This window comes from Pteropus alecto, unplaced genomic scaffold (genome assembly GCF_000325575.1).
Source record: "Pteropus alecto unplaced genomic scaffold, ASM32557v1 scaffold63, whole genome shotgun sequence".
Taxonomy (NCBI): Eukaryota; Metazoa; Chordata; class Mammalia; order Chiroptera; family Pteropodidae; genus Pteropus; species Pteropus alecto.
This window is the reverse complement of record NW_006434897.1, coordinates 5,751,256-5,771,872: the sequence shown is the minus strand read 5'-3', so window position 1 is coordinate 5,771,872 and position 20,617 is coordinate 5,751,256. Positions and strand designations below refer to the sequence as shown.

The following is a 20,617-nucleotide window of genomic DNA, read 5'->3' as shown; positions in this document are numbered from 1 at the left end:
AATAATGCCTTACCAGCCAAAACTCCTAATGCCTTTGAATGTATCACATCACCTACAATGACTCTTAATCTCTATGAGTCATGCAGGAGTAGATATTACTATCACTTATTTACACTGGTAAAAGTTTTGGAGTCCACTCAAGGTCATCCTACATAAGAAAGAAGAGCGAGGACAAGAGCCATATCATGTCATTTCAGACTGAGGGCTAAATCTCCCTCTCCATGATGATGGTACAGCACTGAGACAGGTTTAGCCATAGGGAAAGGGCAGCTCTTATTAGAAAGCTTTAGGAAAATAAGGTTGAAGCCTCAAACCCATTCTGACTGGCTGATATTTAAGCATGGAAATCCTATCAGGTAAAATGTCACAGGTTTCACTATAACTCTTTCAGATTCATGAGTAAGCCAAGATATAAATAAATCATACTTTCATAAATATTGCCTAATATATAACCATAAATATATAAGAAATACCCAATCTTTCAAATCAGTACCATCTCTTCATTTCACTTATTTTGACTCAAGATATAGTTTACATTAATTTATTAGTCCAAGAATCTCCATGTAATAGAGTTTTAGTTTTGACATTTAATGATCTTATAACATAGTCTAATATTCTAAAAGCTAACCATTTTTGGCAAACATTTGCTTATGGCTGTAATTTCACTTATTGAGACAAATGAAAAAATAACTCCTGCAAAACTCTAGAAACAAGATAACCTAGAACATGCAAAAATGTATTATAACTACATAGTTAGGTTTTTTTTTTTTTTCCCAAAATGTTTATATTCTCATTTAAATCGCAGAATCAGTTCATGGGCATTTTATATTTGTAAATACACGTTAGAGAGTCTATTATTTTTTTAGTTTTGAACTTGTCAAGTTCCCAAAGAAATAGCATAGAAATGAAATTCAAAATTAATTGGTAGGAAAAAAGATCATGCTCAAATTAGAGCTATTTTTTTACTTTCATATTTGGATACGGCAAGTTCAGAACATCAGAAGATCAATCAAATAAAACCAACTATCAAATGTCAATTACAAAACTCCATTCCCATTCTTTTCTCTTTCTGTACTGAAACATAATTTTTGATCATTGAGTCTAGATTTAACTGTCAAAAAAAATTGTATTTATCAGCTATGTATACATGCACAGACATATATATCATCAATCTGAAAAGTTACATAAACTTTAACAAAACAAAAAGAGGATAAAAACGTTTTCAAAACTCTAAAGAAAGATAGTATTCATTTTACCCTTTGAGTTAGTATTAGTTTAAGATATATTTTTTTATAAATTTCCAAAGAGCTTTTAACCAGGACTACATCATTAAATGAAAAATAAATGTCTACAAGTAGAAAGTCTTTACTGCTATTCTAAAAGATTGCTAGTTACATCTAGAAAGAAATACTGGTGAGAGTGGTCACATACACACAAAAAAAACATATTGAAAAATATATTTATCTCATCAATAGAATTCAATTCAAATGCCAGCCAGGAACTCCCTTGAGAAACTCTACAAATAAACACAGATAGATTAGCTTCCTTCCCTTTTATGATTGACATGTTTATATCACATTTTAGCATTAAATAAAGTATATAATGCAATCACATTTGCCTATTTTAGAATGCTCAGATGATGATTTCCAGTAATTGAACACAAAAGAAACATAATAGTTTAAGAGAAATTCTGAGAGTTTTATTTAAAAATTAAGTGCTACGTAGAGCATATTTTTGATACCCTTTAAAAAAGACAAATGTCATAAACTATAAAAACCAGCATATTTCTTAATTTCTTTAAAGTGCAATATGCTCAAATTTTACCAAAGGATAATATTATATACCTGCAAGCTGCCTCTAAGATACCAAAATCAAGATAATTTTCCTTGATCCAACTGCATGACAGAACTCTTGAAAGGACCTGAACATACAATTTAACATCGGAGTTAAAATATAGCAGACTAAGCCTTCTTCATGAATTAATTTTTAGAATTAAGATTTTTGTCTATAATTTTCCTACTTTTGATAAAAAATAAAAATAAAGACAAATGATTTCAATTTGTCATAGATTATAAATCAAAGAAAAATTGAAGGCAGCTATATAAACAGTCTATTGGCTGCATCTGTTGTATATGATACAATGATCTCTAATGTAGAGCATTAACCTACTCACCTCTTTGCTGCCATTTTTGAATAAACATGTCTTAAAGTATCATTAATCTAAGCAACAAGGGGTATTTTTCTTTCACGAACAAAAACATTTTCAACTTTGGATCAGCTATACAACTGTAAAACCAAGAAGAAAAAAAACAATTTTGTGATACTTGTTTAGGTTAAAAGTTGGATATGATTCAACCAAGTCTCTCCAATGAGAAATTACATGAAAAAACTTAAGACACTGACATTAACTATTTTCTTTTCAACTATTATTCTTCTGTATCATGGTACTTCAAGAATAACTGTTCTGACTTATCCTCAGAGAACCAAGAGGAGGAAATCAGTAGTTTCATCACGGATTTAATATAATTTTTTAAATCCAATAATGATTAAAGGACTTTATTTATATAGCCATTTTAAGAACTATGCTAAAATGTGAAAGAACAAAAAAGAGAAAGAACTAGCCGCCTCTCTCATTATTCAGAGCCTAAGATTACCAATTTCGAAGAAATACAAGTTAAATTTTTTCAAGTAATTCCAAAATAACCAAAAGTCAAATCAACAGCTCCTCCTTATTAGAAAAATGATCAAAATATATGCCCACTTTTATAAATATCTTTTAAACTGTTCTACTGGGGCAATAAGCTATATAAACTATTCTCAAAAGGAAATCCTCTAGATCCAATCCTTTAAAACACAAAAAGGGACAAATGTGAACTAAGATTAGGTATCACACACAACGCTGCCCTGAAATATAGAAATTTCTACATAACTGATAATGAGGGCTCCTTTCTTCCTTTTTTTCTCTTTCTCTCTCCTTCCTCTTCTTTCTTTCTCTCCCTCTCTATACATCTCTCTTTTCTTTCGTTTATAAAGGCTATAAAAGCTATGTGTGGTGAGGAAATATAGGTGAGAAAAAGGTATAAATGCTCACTGTTGAAGAAAAGCTAGTCTGTGCCAATACGCTGGAAAAACTGTTCAAGAACAGTTGACCCATGTGACCCCTGAAATGTTGCCAAGGTCATAGAGACCCTTAGTGATCTCTGACACACAATGAGTACCATTTGGGCATCTGTAAAAGAGAACTTAGTAGTGGGGTTATTTTTACATTATGCATGTCATTCCAAGCAAGTTGGGAAAAGAAAACACAGGTCGGTTGTTCTTTTACAGTATTTCATTTCACTATCCTTCTTATGGGGTTACTAAAATATTAGCAGTGCCCTGCTTATGAGATATATGTGATCCCTTTCAAGGTGGGAGTTAGCACTCACTGTTTTTAAGTGAAATATAAGAGCAACATTACAATTTCCAAATTCAATTTTAATAACTATATTAACATGACAAGGTTCTCAAGAACTGCCAAAGACAACAACAATGAACTGTTTACCTTGAGTAGCACATTTCACTGTGGGACTCAAATTTTGTACCTCGGCCCACTTTACGTTGCTATTCATTTCTGACTATGCCACAAGAACTGTCGGTTCTCTCCACCATCCTCTCCTTTCTTCAGATTAATGCCTTCTATTAACAGTTTGTCTTCTACTGGTGGTTTTTTGATGGTCATTTTATAGAAATAGAAAGGCACCAAGAAATCTTGCCTGAAGTCATGTGACTCCAGCTATACAACAGTGAGTGAACCCAGTTCCCGAGCACTGAATAAAGAACGTTTCTTTCTCGCCAATTAGAGAAAGCCAATTTTGATTTCTGTTTATGTGAGAAAGATGCATCTGCTCTTTGTTAGCTTGGTACTTAAATGTATTTTCCAAATTTGCAAAATAAAAAACAAAGGAAAAGAGAAGGTATTTTCTCTAAGAACATGTGTATGTATTTCTTCTTGGGAAGCCCACACACAACATGGTGAAGAGTCCACTTCACATGAATGTGCTTTTCAAATATTTAAAAGGCATTGGGGTAAAGCCTCATTAAGAAGGAGTGAAATGACCCATTACTACAGACAGAGAGGGCCTGTCCCAGGATTGACTATAAATACCAAAGGCAGAGTCTCAAGCAAAAGCAGAATATTAAAAGTTAGCAAGTTTCTTCTTTGAGAAGGTAAAAGCATTTTTTCAGTTTTTGAACATTATGACTCATTATTTCTCATTTTTAACCTTTACATGTCTTAGATAATAAAGGAATATTTTTATTATTTATTTATTATAGAGGAATATTTTTATCTTAAACATATGTCACACTGTTTTACTTTCCTTTTTCTAATAAAAATTAGCAACATTACAGCAAGAAAAAAATAAATTGTTCTTAGAATCATTAATAATAGTAACAATTTATTGCACTCCATAAATTCTTTGCACCTGTAATCTTCATTAAAACCTCGCAGAACTGATATTCCCACTGTACGGATGAAGAAACTGAGGCTCGGAATGTAAAATTCCTCTCACTGGACTCCAATGCTCATTATAGTACATTTCTTTAAGAAACAGTATACTCATCCCATTGACAGAATGCAACAAAATATAAGAACCTTGACTTAGGAGCCTGGTAATTTTTTAAAGGCTTTTGACAACCTATCTCTAGTGATTCACCTATTCAAAAGTTGACAGATAAATGGAATCTCCTCCTGAACAAATCCTTGCATATCTTTCAAGGTCCAGTTCAGATATCATGTCTCTAAAGTTTCCTTACCCTCTATGATGATTTTTTCTAATGATAAAATCCAATAAAACAATTACTTCTTTTCTGGGTTATAGAATTTATTTAACTATTAATTGTGGCTAAGTTATTATTTTTTGTCCTCAGCTCCCAGTACAGTACTTAGTAAGTACACGTTCAATAAATCTTTGTGTTCGATAAATGCTTGTTAAAAGAATACATGGCAAATAAAGCAGCTCAGCTATGAGGTCAGATAAAATCTCATCTCATATAATTATGAATACAAGTCAAACCTTGTATTAACAAAGTTTCCAAACTTCGACGCCTACATGAATCATGTAAAACTCTTATTAAAATGTAGATTTAGATTCATGAGATCTGAGACTATATTTCTAGTAATCTCTCTCAAGTGATGGCATTGCTTCTTGTTCTCAGACCACCTTTGGGTAGCAAGGACTTAAACTACTGGGATAGCACATACCAGGCCTAGTGAATGGTTTGGAAAGCTATATGTTCCTCTTGAGTGTTAACTTCTCTTTAGACCTGGCACCAAACCTCAAGTGATTAAACTTAATAACTAACAGCAATTATGAGTTTATGTGTATTTCCCTAGATGAGACACAGCTTTCTTGAAAAGGATCATTTTTAACGATGTTTGTATATTCGGTCACAAGAGGCAGGGCAGCGCTGCATATGTAGGAGAGACTCAATTTAATATTAGTTAAGTAAATACAAAATTAAGTACTCAAGGGTAAATGCTATCATTGATTTGTCTATCTCTCTGTCACAGTGCTTGACGTGCTGCCTCAAACACAGGAGAACTGTAGTAAACCAAAGCTGAATAAACGAATGAACAAGTAAACAAACCACTTCTTCCCTGTAAATAACCAGGTTTTTAATCACCCAATCCCAATTTCTGGCACTTAATAAATATTCAAACTGATTTGATAAGCACTAGATAGTAATGAATTTACAATGTTATAGAGTTTATACAAATGATCTCTTTGCTGTTCTATTTTCAAATGTTATTTATTTTTTTCAAATGCTATAAACTTTCATTCCAACATTTCCTTTTTGTAGTGCCAGGATTGAAATTTGTGGCCACTAGTGTTTTGTTCTTAAGCTTGGGATTACTGCCACTTCAAAAAACACTAGAACCAAAAAGATCAGTGTTAACCATGTGAATGTGAATGTGGGTTAACCACCACAATCATCTCTCCATTTTCTTTTTAAGTATGAGGATATTAGCTTTACATACTCACAAAAATTAATAATCTAGAAAGATATGAACAAAACTTCACATTTTTTTCCAAAATGTACCTTATTAACCAGCTTTTATTTCTTTTTGTTATGCAGAAAAATGTTCCTCATAATATAGAGAGAATGTGACCATTTCATTGAACCAAGTTTCACTGGTTTATCTCTGTGTATTTCAGTAAATTAAGATGTATGAAGTATGTATTGTGGGAAAATGCTAAAAGTGTTTTAAGTTTTAATGTACCAAACAAGTATTAAGCACCTATTACATACAATGCACACACCAGGGTGCTGTGAGGAATATAAATATCTCAATAAAACTTTGAGAAAATTCATATAGGTAAATTTCATGAAAACAACAGAAAGGGGTAAAAAAATTATTCAATTTAAATTATTACTTTTAAACTAAATTTTTAAACAAAGAAAGTTTTAAGGACATTTACTAGGCTTAAAAAGATGTATATTTCTCTTTTTCTACACCCCCCCATTCATATATTCATATGTTGAGGCTCCAACCCTCAATGTTATGGTTTTGTAGATGGAGGCTTTGGGAGGTAATTAGGTTTACATGAGATTTGGCGGTGCAGGGGTGAGGGGTGGCGACAGTTACGATGGGATTAGTGCTGTTAGATTCTAAGCCACCAGCCAGCCCTGCCAGAGAGCCCTCTTGCTCTCTTCTTCTCTCCTCTCCCTGTATTGATCTCCCCTGCTGCCCCCCACAACCCTACCCGTCCCACCCTCATCCCCCACTCCACGTGAGAATACAGTGAAAATTCAGGATAAGTCAGCATGAACCCTCACCAGAACCACCATAGTGACACCCTGATCTCAGACTTCTAGCCTCTAGAACCATGAGAAAATAAATTTCTGTTGTTTAAGCCGCCAACTCTATGGTATTTTGTTATGGCAGCCTGAACTAATACAATTTTCCTGGTTGCTTCTTATACCTGTACATAAGAATTATTCTAGGTCATAATTCTGTAATTTAAACTGCCATGAATGTATTTTTTGATGATATAGTAAGTCTTAGAAGTTGGAGTTAATAAATATTCATTCTTCAATTGCCAATTGTTCGTAAATATGAGTGAGAGAAAGAGAGAACTAACTCCACATTTACTTTTAGCAAGTAACCCAGAAATATGCTTTGGGTGAGGGGTTACCTCATTAGCAATAAGCGCAGACATGCAGACATTCCCCTACACAAAACCTCTTTCAGCAGCATCAGAAAGAGAATGCTTTTTGCATGTGTCACTTCTCAGGTCCAAGCCTCTAGCACGCTTCTTGTTATATGCAATTAGCTCCATGCCAAGATTTAGTACATTTCATAATAAATCCCTTGACCGCATTAACTGTAGGCTTGGCAAAGATGGAAAGGCTCTATTCACGAAGGCAGAAAACAAGCCACAGGACTTACCCCACAGCAAAACTCACTTGCTGGATGCCAACACACTACAAATTTCAACAGCCTGCCATACTCTCCCTTCATCCCTCCCCCTCTATTTAGGGTGGAGGAGGGGGCAAAAAAACACAACCTGCCATGTGACTGTAATTAAAGAGTATATAAGAGTGAAAAAGCTACAGACAAATTTGGTTTGTTTACTTCTTCCTCCTTCTCCTCCTAAATCTTGTTACTAGCTTGTTCCTTTGACTAATGCTCTAAACCCACCCACCCCACAAAACCCTAAAATCACTTCACAGATGAGATCCAGAGTTTACTCTCATTTAAACAGTAACCATCTGTTGCTTACAGGAAGACCGTGGCTCCTTCTCAGGTTTCTCGTTTGGAACACGAAGGCTGTAGGACATTATGGTTATTCTGTATGAGAAAGCTCTCTGCAGGACAGCAGCATCGATGAAAAAATTGGGGGAGGCTCAGGACTCATAAGCACTTCCTCTGTTCATATCAGAACAAAGAATAAAATCTTTCATTTTTTTCAATGACCCCTTTTTGTATTGAAAGAACCAGAATTTTAGCATTGCCAACTAGGATATGAATGAGCTTTGCATCTGCACAGACCTAAATTTCAATATTAACATTCTTATTTTACTAATTTGAGCCTCAATTTCTTCATCTGGGAAATGGAGATAATATAGTTGTCATAGTACTTAGACATGTTTGGCTCAGAAAACGCCTATCGCGTATAAGATATTTGATAAATCTAGTATATTATGACATTATTATTTTAAAAAAATTAACCACAAACAAATTAAGACAAAAATACAAGCAAGGGATAAAATATCTTTACTAAAGTTCTACCAAGTTCCTTTTGGTAACATATTTGGAACATCATCTTTGTACTATTTACACAAAAAAAATAAAAGTCATTAAGATGGAAGTCTCTGTTAGATCCCACATGAGACTTCCGGTACTGACATACGAAAAAAACTTCATTATAAATTTCTTTCTCATTCATTGAGTCTCCACTATACACTTAAAAGAAAAATAAGGCTCCTAAAAGTCTATAGATATATATATATTTTTTTTAATTCTCCTATTTCAATTCAGTATTGTGTACTATAAAATTTAGACTGTATTAATACTGGTAAAATGTCAGGTTTTCGATGTAAGAAACAATGGAGTAAGTGGTTTCCTTAGATATCTATCACTAATAGCTTTTCTAATGATAAAATCCAATAAAACAATTCAATCCCCTGTAAATAAACTTTTAACAAATTTGAAATTGGGACTAGCCTAGAAATTTTGGGTCATTTGAACCAACTTACTGCTTTATCTCTCTATGCTTTATTTTCTTTATCTGTAGTATGATTAATAATAGTACCTACCTCATACAGTTGTGAAAAATTAGATGTTTACAAGGTGCTTCTTACAAGGAAGCACTTAGTCTCATCATTACTATTGTATTATTCATGCTACTACATGATGAACAACATAGTCACAGTCAGTTGCATTTGTCAAACACAACCTACATTTCCCTACCCCTGTGCTTTTAGTAAGAGAATGTTAACTATCATGAATGTTAACTTTCCCATTTTGGCCTGTCAGAAATGCTTCCCTATTCTCTGAGACCCAAATCGGAAGTCACCATCCCCAAGGCCTTCCTCAATCCTACCACTTGTAATTTACCATTGTCCCTGGTACCACAATCACACTGTGTAAAAGAACAGTAGATACATACAATATTTTCAATTATACACATATAGGGGGTGCAAATGAAACAGAAGGAAGAAAGGAAGGAGCTAAGGAGGGATGCGAAGATGGGAGGGAGAGAAAGGACAAGAATATAGACCAAAGAATGAAAAGGGCTTACTTAGGTGACAGAATTAACAGAAATAATTATTTTCTTCTTTTTGTATTTCGTACTTTCTAATTGGTCTAAAATAAAGATCTCTAACTCATGTAATTAAAAAAAAATGAAGATTACTTTTTACAAATAAAAACACAGCATAACTGCCCATCTCACTGCTATCCCAAAATGCGTAAAAGAAGGGAGCATTGAGCAGGAACAGCTCCGAAAAGATCTGTTCAGATGAAGCTCCTCCTCACCTATCAAGTGGAGTAACAATCACTTCTTTTACTTAAAAGAATGTGATAAAGTATAAATCATAAAATGATATGAAAGTACTTGTAAACTGGAAAAGCGAGATAAATAAAAAATCATTACTTGAGTTTTAATTGTACTAAATACCTACTACATGTGAAATAGGATTTACATTATCCAAGCCACAGGTACAGAAGAAAAACAGCACAGGGTTTGGAGGGCTTCTGCCTGACATGAAGACCCAGCTCCTCCACAAGCGGTAGAACTGTAGAAATATTAAATCAGATACTGAGAATTTTCTGGTAGTACTTGGTTAATTCTGCCACTGGAATAATGACTGTAATTAGCCATGTCTACTGGGAGTTTCTCCAAGGCTAAGAAGAGGTTTTGTTTGTTTGTTTTTTATCTCAGCACACACTAGGAAAAATGGAAAGTTTGCTGAATTAAGCATTAGAACTGATAAATTGAATTTTCAATTCTAATATGATAGTTTTGGTTTGTTTGTTTGTTTTTTTTTTGAACCCAAAAGCACTGTAACCTTGATGGCAGTGAAGATTCATTCCCCTACTGTTGTACAAACAGTGCATCTGCTCTTGGTCTTCTCTCTGTAAACTTATCATTTCTGTTCCCTTCAACACTCCTTATATGTTTCGTTTGGGTTAGGAAATTTTGCTTTTAATGCATAGTCATCAGAGAATGCTATTTTCCATATTTCTACTTTGTGAAAGCGACTGGTGTTTTTTGTGTGTGTGTGTGACCGATATGTGATCAATTCTTGTGAATGTGCATTAGGCATTTAAGAAAAATGTGCAATCTCTACTGTCAGGGGACAGGGTTTATGTATAGCTCCATAAAATCCACCCTACTGATTATGTTGTTAGATATTCTATCTCCCTATTCACCTTTTGTCCACTTGATCTGTCCTGTGCTGAGTGTCATGTGTTGAAGTCACCTATTATTAGTGGGTTTCAGTCTTCTTGCTTCTCCTGTAGTTTTTGTTTCATAAAAGTTGTTAGCAAGTTATATGGAACATACATATTCATATGTATTATAGCTTCAATGTAGATTGTAGCTTTTAACATTAAAAGTGTCCTTCTTCGTGACCCTTAATGCTTTGAGGCATGAATCTACTTTGATATCGGACCCTTGCCCTCTTTCTGTGTCCTTTTGCTTGATATATACTTTAATATATCTCTTTATTTTTGGCCTTTTTGAATCACCTTTTTTAGGTGTGTCTGTAATAGAATAGTATATAGTTGGGTTTTGTTGTGAGCGCCAAAATGATAATCTCTGGAGAGCAGGTTGTAAACTGACAAGATTTTTGCAATCCGTGAGGCCACTCAGCGGTTGCCTCACCTCCACAAATCCTCCTAAGAATGGGAAATAGGAATTGATTGGAGAACAATGTGGCTGTTGAAATGTAAATGATTTTAGCAGGCTGTGTAGGGTGGGGATTACCCTATGGAAATGCAAATGATTATAGTAGGATGTGGAGGTTGGGTGGGGATTATCTCATTTTAGCCAGCAAATAGTATGCTCTTGTATAAAAGCAATTTGCAAAAATAAAGTTGCTCTCTATTCCATCATCAGTGGATGCTGGGCCTCCCAATTCCAGCTTTCTGTCTTCTTTTCTCAATCTCCCACCGTTCCCACTCAGGATTCTTTTCCAGGGCCGTGCTGGATGTGGCAGGAGTTACCACTTGCTGGACGCAGCAATCATCTTTTTAACTAGGTGAATTAAGCCCCTTCATATTTGTTATGGCTAATATATTTGGTCTGAACTGTACCGTAATCTTGTGTAATTATGTATATTTTATTACATTTGCTGTTTGCTCTTTTAAAAGATGTGGGGTAGTACTTAGGAAGAACTAAACTTTTCTTTGTCACTGTGTTTAATAATAATAATAACAATAATAATAATAAAATCTGTTCTATTGTTTTCTTTGTATGTTGGTGTTGAAAAGTCTGATACTAGTCTAATTATTCTGCCTTTTTAGATTACTTGTCCTTTTTGCCCATTAGCCTTGAGGATTTTATCTTTATCTTCGAAACAGGCTAAATCTCAAGTGATTTTGGGGGGTAAATTTTTCCTTGTAAGTATTTTCAGTGTGCAAACATTCAGCTTTTCTTCTATTTCTAAAAATGTTCTTATATTTTATTTTTAAATATTATGTTATTCTACACATTTTGTTTTACTTCTTCAGATATTCAAATAATGCAAATATTATTCCTTTATTGCCTATCATCCATTTCCATGACTTTCTCTCTGATCTGTTTTGATGTTTTATGTCATTTGTATTCTCTTGGTAGTAGTCTTCTGATCTTTCTTTGATACCTTTTATTAATTTTCATGAGTCTATTCCCCTTGGGTGTTTTTAAATTTATTTTTATTTTTGATATAATTTTTCCTTTGCTTCTATTTATTTCCTGAGTTCAATACTTAATACTATTTTTCATTTTTCCTTGCTTTCTCACTTTTTAGTTTTTAAAAATCTGATTAAAGGTGAGTTATCATATACTTAAATGTTTGTTTGTTGAATATACTGAATTGTTTAGAGTGTAGACATAGTTTTTGTTTGTTTGGTTTTGGTTTTTTTTTTTCTAATTCTTGGCTGTTTTTCAGGGCCGAGGAGGTATTTTCCTCTACCTGATTGTGTTGTCGATTTGTGTGAAATTCATTTCCTGATTTTCTCCAACAGATCTGTATAGATTGTATTTTCCTTTTGTTTATTTTGTGATATTGGAATATTTTGGGTGCTCTCTTCTGTCAGTCTGACAAAGTCCAGGTAGTTTAGCTCGTTTATTTGGTTCACTTGCCTGTTTATTTGATTTGATAGTAGAGCGGAAAGGGTTGTGAGTCCTCCAAGACTAGTTTCCTTTTACTTTTTAGAATCCACAATCTAGTCCCTTTCCCGTTTTTCCACTACCATCTAATTGCAAAAGAATCCTTCTTCCTTCCTTTTTACCTTTTTTCCCTTCCCTGAGAAGCTATACATTTGTAAAACTGACCCACAAAATTGTTGATCTGGTCCTTTAAATTACACATACTTTAAAATCCATTTCCTGAATTCTTGCTCTGATTTGCCCAGTTTCTTTTCCAGTGTTTTCAAATGTTAGTTGTAATCTCTGTGGTAGTCTCCCAGTTTTCCTCTGTCTGCCTTTGTATACAGTAAAGCTCTGCCCCATGAGGAACAGGAGTGTGAAAGTCTGCAGGGCCTGTAGTTGTTTTTAAATCTCCATATCCTGTCTTCAAGAAACATAGTAGTTGTGAATTTATCTCACATCATTTAGAGAGGAGATTTGGGGAAGCTACCTACTACTCTACTCTCCAATGTCTTCCTCTACCTGAAAAGTCTATGGTCATTTTTTAAAATGATTCTCATGAATTTGAAAAAAATAAGTACTCAACAACTTTGTAGTGTAGTATACAACACAAATATTATATCAAATATGTGCTTTTGTGGCTCTACTCTCCTATATGCTTACCGATTTGGGACTTGCTTGCCTGGTCAATTAATAACAAAGAACATTACATTCAAGTATCCTACTGAAAAGGTCCATTTATGAACTTCTACTTGTACCTCAATTACTTTTAGCTTTATAAAAATAAAGTTAAGCCACGCTTTTAAATACACACAAGAATATTGTATCTTTTGGGATATTTGAATCTCGTCCCAAAATGTAGTGACCTTGTTTCATCTGTTGTAATACTTTTTCATGTGTTATTTTTTCTTATGTTTTATCTAACCAAGCTTATTTTTATTATGATTTGACTAATACACCTTGTATTTTCAACCATTTTTTAACTTATATTTTGGGCATGATACTTGTAAATAGAGTATAGCTGGGTGATTTGTTCAACGTTGTGAGACTGTATCTTTGAACTAAAAAGTACACTACATTTACATTTATTGTGATTGCTGTTATATTTAGACTTATTTCTATTATCATATTTTCCCCACTTTTACTAAGCTTTCTTGGTACAAGTACATCTTGTCACTGAAAATGCCACATTTACAGAATTGGGTCACCTGGGCTGTCAAATCCAGAGCTCTCTTATTTTTCTGGACTAATGTTTTCTTATTTTTGGCCTCTGAAGATTTTCCTTAATATCTGGCCAGCTAGCAATACATTTAAAATTATATTTAACATCATACTGCACTTCTTATTACATATTTTAAAATCCTTAAAAGATTTCTTAAAAATATTTATTCAGCCATAATGTCAAAAATGGAAGTCAAGTGTTCTTTTTCTATATAAATTTAACATTTTGTTTAAAAAGCACGGGACAGTCAAGACTTTTGGCAAAATGTCTTTTACACAAGTATCTTCTCTGGTAGTAAATGTATTAGCTACAATGGCACCAGTGGAAAAAAACAGATACTTTGTGTTCCCCTCTTGTGATTTTTAAAATCAGAATAGCAAAATATTCACATTCCACCATTCTATAAAAATTCTTAAGAACAGACAGATGTACTTGTCGGATCTTATTAAACATAACTAATGATTTTCTAAATAAAGATGCTATATTTTCAATTAGTTCCTTTTTATTCATCAGTGACTGGATGAAAAAGGCACTACTATCTGTGTATCTACTATTAGCTACTGCTACAAAAATAATCTACCCTAAAACTCAGTAGCTCCAAACATTAATTCCGCTCATGAGTCTATGAGTAAGCTGGAAGGTTCTTCAGGTCTCAACTGGGCTCATTCAAGCATGTGTGGTCAGGTGCAGGTGGAGTAGGTGGCTCTGCTCATCTCACTTAGGATCTCTTACATGTTTCAGAGTTAGCTGGCTGGTGGCTAGTCTAGGTGGCTAGCCTCGAATACAACAACTTGGCTATGATCCACATAACTGGTTACCTTCCACCAAGCTAGCCTGTCTTTGTTCTTACAGCAGTGACAGGATTCTAAAAGAGAACAGAACAAGCAAGGGCTCTTGAGGCTTAGGGTGGGAATTAGCATACCTTCACTTCTGCCACTTTCTATTGGCAAAAGAAAATAGACCAGATTCAAAAGGTAGAGAGATAGACTATTTCTTAATAGAAAGAACTGGGAAGTCACATTGCAGAGGCTATAGATACAAGTAAAAGGGAAAAACTGGGATCATTTTTGCAACCAATAAACCACAATCTGTAAACATGAAATTAAGTTAGAAGTTGATATTTCATGAGATGTTATCCTATTAGTGTCTAAAAATTCTATAGCCAAATAAGGTTATGTAAATATTCTAATACTTCCCTGGAGTGGTCATAACTTTCACCTGATTTGAGGGGATCCTCCATTTAGTGGATTTGAGGTCAATTTTTCATATGAGGCTAGAAGAGTGGGCAGCTAGTTAAGGTTCTAGGGCACTAGAAATCTATTAAAGGCTTTTAAATGAGGGAGTTATATCCTTAGTTTCAAATCCTTAAAGGATTACTTTAGCTTCAGTGTGGAAAGCTGATCAACATGGTTAGAATCAGAAAAAAGTCTTATAGTAGGTTATACATTATAGCAGTTGTTTAGGCAAAAGACAGTACCCTAGATCAAGGTATTGACAGTAGAGATGCAGAAGATTAAGCAGACTTGGGAGAGTAATTACGGAGTAGAACTGACTATACTGCTAAATGTTTTCAACACACCTACTATATGCCAAATACTCTAGTAAATTCTGGGGATCCAATACTCCTGGAATTTTTGGCTTAATGAAGAAGAGAGACATGAATCAAAAAATCAGATGCTTCTCAAAGTATGACTGAAAAATCATTTGCTTTATCCTATGTAGTTTAATTGCAAATATATCCAATTTATTGACTTATCTTTAGTCCCACAAAAGGAGTAAAACAGGGGTCACAGACACCTGCTCTTGCCCATGTTTGTTAAGCTATTAATGTTTTTCCTACAATGTGAATGTAAATGCTTTAGTGATGAAATTATTTTCTATTTTGTTATTGTTCCTACTACACTCTACTGTTCTGCTCCCAATCCACTCTACTCCCATCAACCTCAAGGCATAGAAGTTTTGACCTCTGGATAAAAAAAATAGTGTAATTAAAATTTGGAAAAATCATGACAATGAAGCAAAAATGATTCATAAAAAGAAAAAGTTAGGCTAAACAAGCATCCTATATTCTGTACCTTAAAATTTCTATATTTTATATATATCAACCAAAGAGCAATAAAGAATTCTCCATCTAGAAACCATCTTTTAAGTAAGTAATCATATGAAATACTTAGGAAATGTATTAAAGAATATATTGTGTAATATGCAATATTACATTATAAAATGTATTCCCCTTTGATAAAAATCAACTTATTAATAAGTTATTTGATGTTTCACATGAACAATCTCAAATACTTTATGAAAATAGAAGAAAGGTGTAAACAACAAATGTGGGTTAGTAATGAACAAAAGAGCCTTGGGGAATGAGCTATCACAGTAATATTTGATTAGTAGCAGAGATAGAAAGTATCAGATAAGGCCATCTAGAATGTCAACAGGATGGAATGCAAAAACTCTCTGTTCTATCTTGTTTTTTGAACACAGACTCCTGAGAGACTCTGATGAAGATATGGACCAAAAAGTGTACATACGAACAAATTTGGCATGTAGTAACAGAGTTAACAGACACTCTGTCCTAAAAAGCTACCTCAGATTCACAATCACCTTATAAAAGAAAGAGCTCTGGACTGGAATCCAGCCAACACAGTTGCCTTCTCAATGGAGGAAGAAAGTTCTTATCAAAAGACCTCTATTACTTTTCCAGGTCTCGTTTTCAATGTTTCAATGGGATGCTTCTAGGAAAGGCAATCAGCAGAAAGAACCTGCACTAAGAACTGGGTAGTGTCAAAAAACCCAAGGTAACTTGGAGAAGGAGAAGGAGGAGAATGAAAAGAAGAGCCCACCATGTCTCATAATTTTTCCTGGTGCCAATTCTGATTCTACATTTAAGGCGAGGAGCTTTCCATTTAATTTGCATTGCCAACCAATCAGAGCAGTGATAACTTTTTAAACTTACTAATTCCTACATTTATAATTATGCTACCTGATAAATGCTCTTTGCAAAAAAAAAAAAAAAAATTATTTTACCTCTATCTCATGATCTTTGAGGAGATCTGAAGAATCCTATTTGAAAACCACACACACTATCTCTTTTAGAAGTACTGAGTCAGACTGACCTAAACTCAAATCTTCACTCTACTGATTCTATCCAGGTTTTATAAAGTCTCTACTTCTGATTTTCTTCATCTGTAAAAAGAATAGGTTATAATATTCCCTCTCCTTTAAAGAAGTATTTGACAAGATGAAATGAAATAATGTACACTGAGGGCTTAGCTTAGTACCTGACAAACAGAAGGCAATTTTAACAAACAACAATAATGAAGGGGAAAGGCCAAATGGCAAATCTCCAGCTAAATCTTTATGTATCTCCACTCCTATTTGCCACTCTCAAGCTAAACTCCGATGAGGAGAATATTTTTGTTTCCAAGATACAGCAAAGCTATATGTGTTCCATATGAAAACATTTATCTGGTGATAAAATCGTTCTTGCTTCCTGGAACAGAAAAGACACAAAAGCCTATCACACTTCTTTTTGCATGCTATTAAGAAAATATCCTCTGAAAAGGAAGACAGAAATAAAAAAATTAAACAATCTGCAGAATGATATCCTCCTCCCCAGTCCTTCGAAGGAGAAATCGTAAGAGATAGCAATATATGAGCCTTTTTCATACCAGTAATTCCAAACTTTGCTATCAATTAGGTTCCCAAGACAGTTTTTAAAAAATAAAGTCCCGAGTCTGGAAGCCAGAATGTGGAATCACAATCTTTTAGAGAAGAGAATAAGCATATTTCAAAGCCTCACAAATTTGGCCAGGTGCACAGCTGGGGTTGGGACGCTGTCTTACACTTAAGAGTCTTTCATTTCACTATAAATACTACTCCAGTATATCTAAGCCTATTTTACAAAGATTATTTTTAGATCTTGAAGGCATCATAACCCTCTGCTGAGGTGAAATCAATGACTTTATTTTACCATTGAAGAAAAGAAGGCCTAGAGAGGTGAAAACATTTGCCTAAACCTAAAATTTGCACCTACCTCCTTTCACTGCCAAGTTCTTGTGTTACATCTTTATCACCCACAAGCCTTTGAAAGAAAAAGAAAGATGTTTTTTATCTTTAAAAGCTGATGAAAATATCTTTTTAATTCCTTGTATTGAGGGCAAATTAGCGGTTCTGCCTTGAATTTATAGAGACAACCCTGATTTAGAAAGTACTTGAAATTCTGCCAGCTCTTGAATGAGAACCACTCAAAGATGCTCAGTCTTCAGCTGCTTTAAAAAAGGGCTTTCCTGCTAGGAAAACTTAGTAAATGACAAACATACACATATTTCAACAGTACTAACATGTTTTTTAAAAAAGAAAACAACACTAATAAATAGAAGGGATTTTTGTATTGTTGTTATGCCATATTATACAACAAGATGTTCTATAAAAAAAAATCACTTTGGGTGAAAGCCACAAACAAATCTACAATTATTCAAATTTAATCTAGGGAATCTAAATAATCTGTATGGTTAGTTTAACTACAGTATTTTCATTGCGCAAAGTCTTTAAACAAATAAAACTTTGTATTAAAAACTAATTATTTATTGTATAATTAAGTATTGTCATACACACACTGATTTGATGACTCTGACATACATACAAGCTATGGTTAGAAAAAATATTTTCCTAAGATATTGCTCTAATTCTATAATAATAGAAAATTTTTAAAGAATCCTCTGGAACATCAAGACAAAAAGAAATCACTGGATATTAGGAAAATGAGAATCAAATATTTCATAAATCAAGTGTCTTCCATGATGCTTTCAATTAATACCTTAATCATTTTAGGAGTACCTTTGTCTGCTCTGTTCTACTAGGAAGTATGGGGTAGTGGTGAAGAACATGGGATCTGAAGTTATATGACTAGTTCAAATGCCAGTTCTACCACTTAGTGGGTAATCTCAGACAGGTAACTGAATCACTCTCTGTCTTCTGTCATCTGCAAAACAAGCTGTAATAGTAATTACTTCCTAAGAGTGTTATGAAGAGCGAATAATAGAACAGGTACATGTATGTACAGAAATACAGTACATGCCCCACCTATTAACTTTTACTTCAAGCAAAATGGTAATTTTATTTTGGCATTCTAAATCTGGAAACTAGCAGAATACAAAGAAAAATTCATTAGACCTGAATATACAATGTAAAACCTCTAAAATACAATAAAGTCACTGAAATTAAAGATAAGCAACAACCCAAAAAAATATTTGACATGATAGTCAAAGAACCAATAATCTTAATTAAATTACATAAGGATCTCCAATAAATTAGTAATAAACTAAAACTGCAAAAGATAAATTGGATAAAAATAAAGGAAACTCACAGAAAGCAAAGTACAAATGTCTATTAGAATAAGTATATCAGAAGTTAAAAAAAAAAAGTAGAACCTCGGAAGGGATCAAAGTATATTAGAACAATGAAATACAAATCTCCCCCATCTAATTATCAAAGTTTTTAATAATAGTAATACCCAGTGAAACCAGTCCCCTTATATACTCTTGAAATAATACAAATCATAAAGCATTCCAGAAAGTAATATTGCAATATGTTTCAAGAGCCTTAAAAAATGTTCCCAATTTTTGATCTAGTTATTCCACTTTATCTACAATATATATCCACAGGAATATACTGTAGAGATCTGAAACAATACAATAGAAACAATCTGAAACAATACAATACAGTACGGCTATTAGAATTGTGTTTTAGACCATTCAGCAAACGCAGAGTGATTCCGATTTATTACTATTAAAAATTATGGCGGTGACATCGACCAACAAAATCCATTAAGTTTCAACTGCACAATTTAATAGTATGTCATATATACATCACATTGTGTGTTCACCACCCATAGTTAGATTTCCTTCCATCATCACATATTTAACCCTTTTTACCCCTAGCTACCTTCTCCCCTTCCCCGCTTCCCTCTGGTAACCATAGTCCACTGAACATATCCATGAGTCTCTGTTTGTTATGTCTGCTTGTTGCTTTTAGATTTATATCCCACATATAAGTGATATCATGTGACATATTTCATTTAGCATGATTATTTTAAGATCTATCCATGTTGTCACAAACAGCAGTATTTCACCTCCTCTTATGGCTAAGTAATATTCCATTGGATACATGTACCACATCTTCATTATCCAATCATGTATCGTAGGACACTTTGGTTACTTCCATGTCCTGGCCACTGTGAATAATGCTGCTATGAACATCGGGGTGCAGATATCTTTTCAGATCATTATTTTCAGGATTTTTGGGTAAATACCTAGAAGAGGGATTGCTGGATTATACGGTATTTTCATTTTTTGAGAAACCTCCATACTGTTTTCCACGGTAGTTGTACTAATTTGTAGTCCCGCCAGCAGTGTATGGGGGTTTCTTTTTCTCCAATTTAAATACGAAAAGAGATTGAGAGATAGAGATGGGAGGAGAATATATAAATGCTAGCATTGAGGTGATAAAATTCCTTTTACCTCTGCTATCTCGACAATAAACATGGATTTGTTTCAGTAATAAAAATATTTTAATTAAATATTATATGTCTAGACAATACATACATGAAATGAAAATTCAACATCACTCTGGATAAAATATATATGCATTTCAGTTTTTACCTTCCTTGCTATCATTGTTTTATAAAAATAGTTAAAAGTTTAACTTACAAGCTGACTAATTCCCATTATTCTGGAATATCTTCACAAGGCAAGACACTGTGTTAGAAGCCTTACATACTGGGGACAGGGTCGAGACCATCAATCCCCAATCTTATTCCTAGGGAAAGGAGTTTGCAGGCACCCTTTCTCCCAGCAGAATTATGAGGGCCTAGTTCACAGGCTGAGGTTTTCCCTGCTTTTCCAATTTATTCTAGTTCACTGACTGGCAGAAAATCCCAAATCTGAAGCCAAACCATATGATGAGCTTTCTGACCCCATCTCAAGTCCTGGTGAAAAACCACTCTCCTTTGGGGTTGAATGCTAATCCCATCAACAGCTTTGAGCATGAC

The 20,617-nt window shown here is 33.8% G+C and overlaps 1 protein-coding gene across 1 annotated transcript in view; it reads right to left on the bottom strand.

The window, feature by feature from the left end:
• Positions 1 to 17,621, bottom strand: part of BMPR1B (bone morphogenetic protein receptor type 1B) — a 247,075-nt gene extending 229,454 nt beyond the window's left edge. The window contains exon 1 of the mRNA XM_015588483.2: positions 17,603 to 17,621. The gene's annotated coding sequence lies outside the window, so the exon portion shown is untranslated. The remainder of the gene's footprint in view (positions 1 to 17,602) is intronic.
• Between the last annotated feature and the right edge of the window lie 2,996 nt (positions 17,622 to 20,617).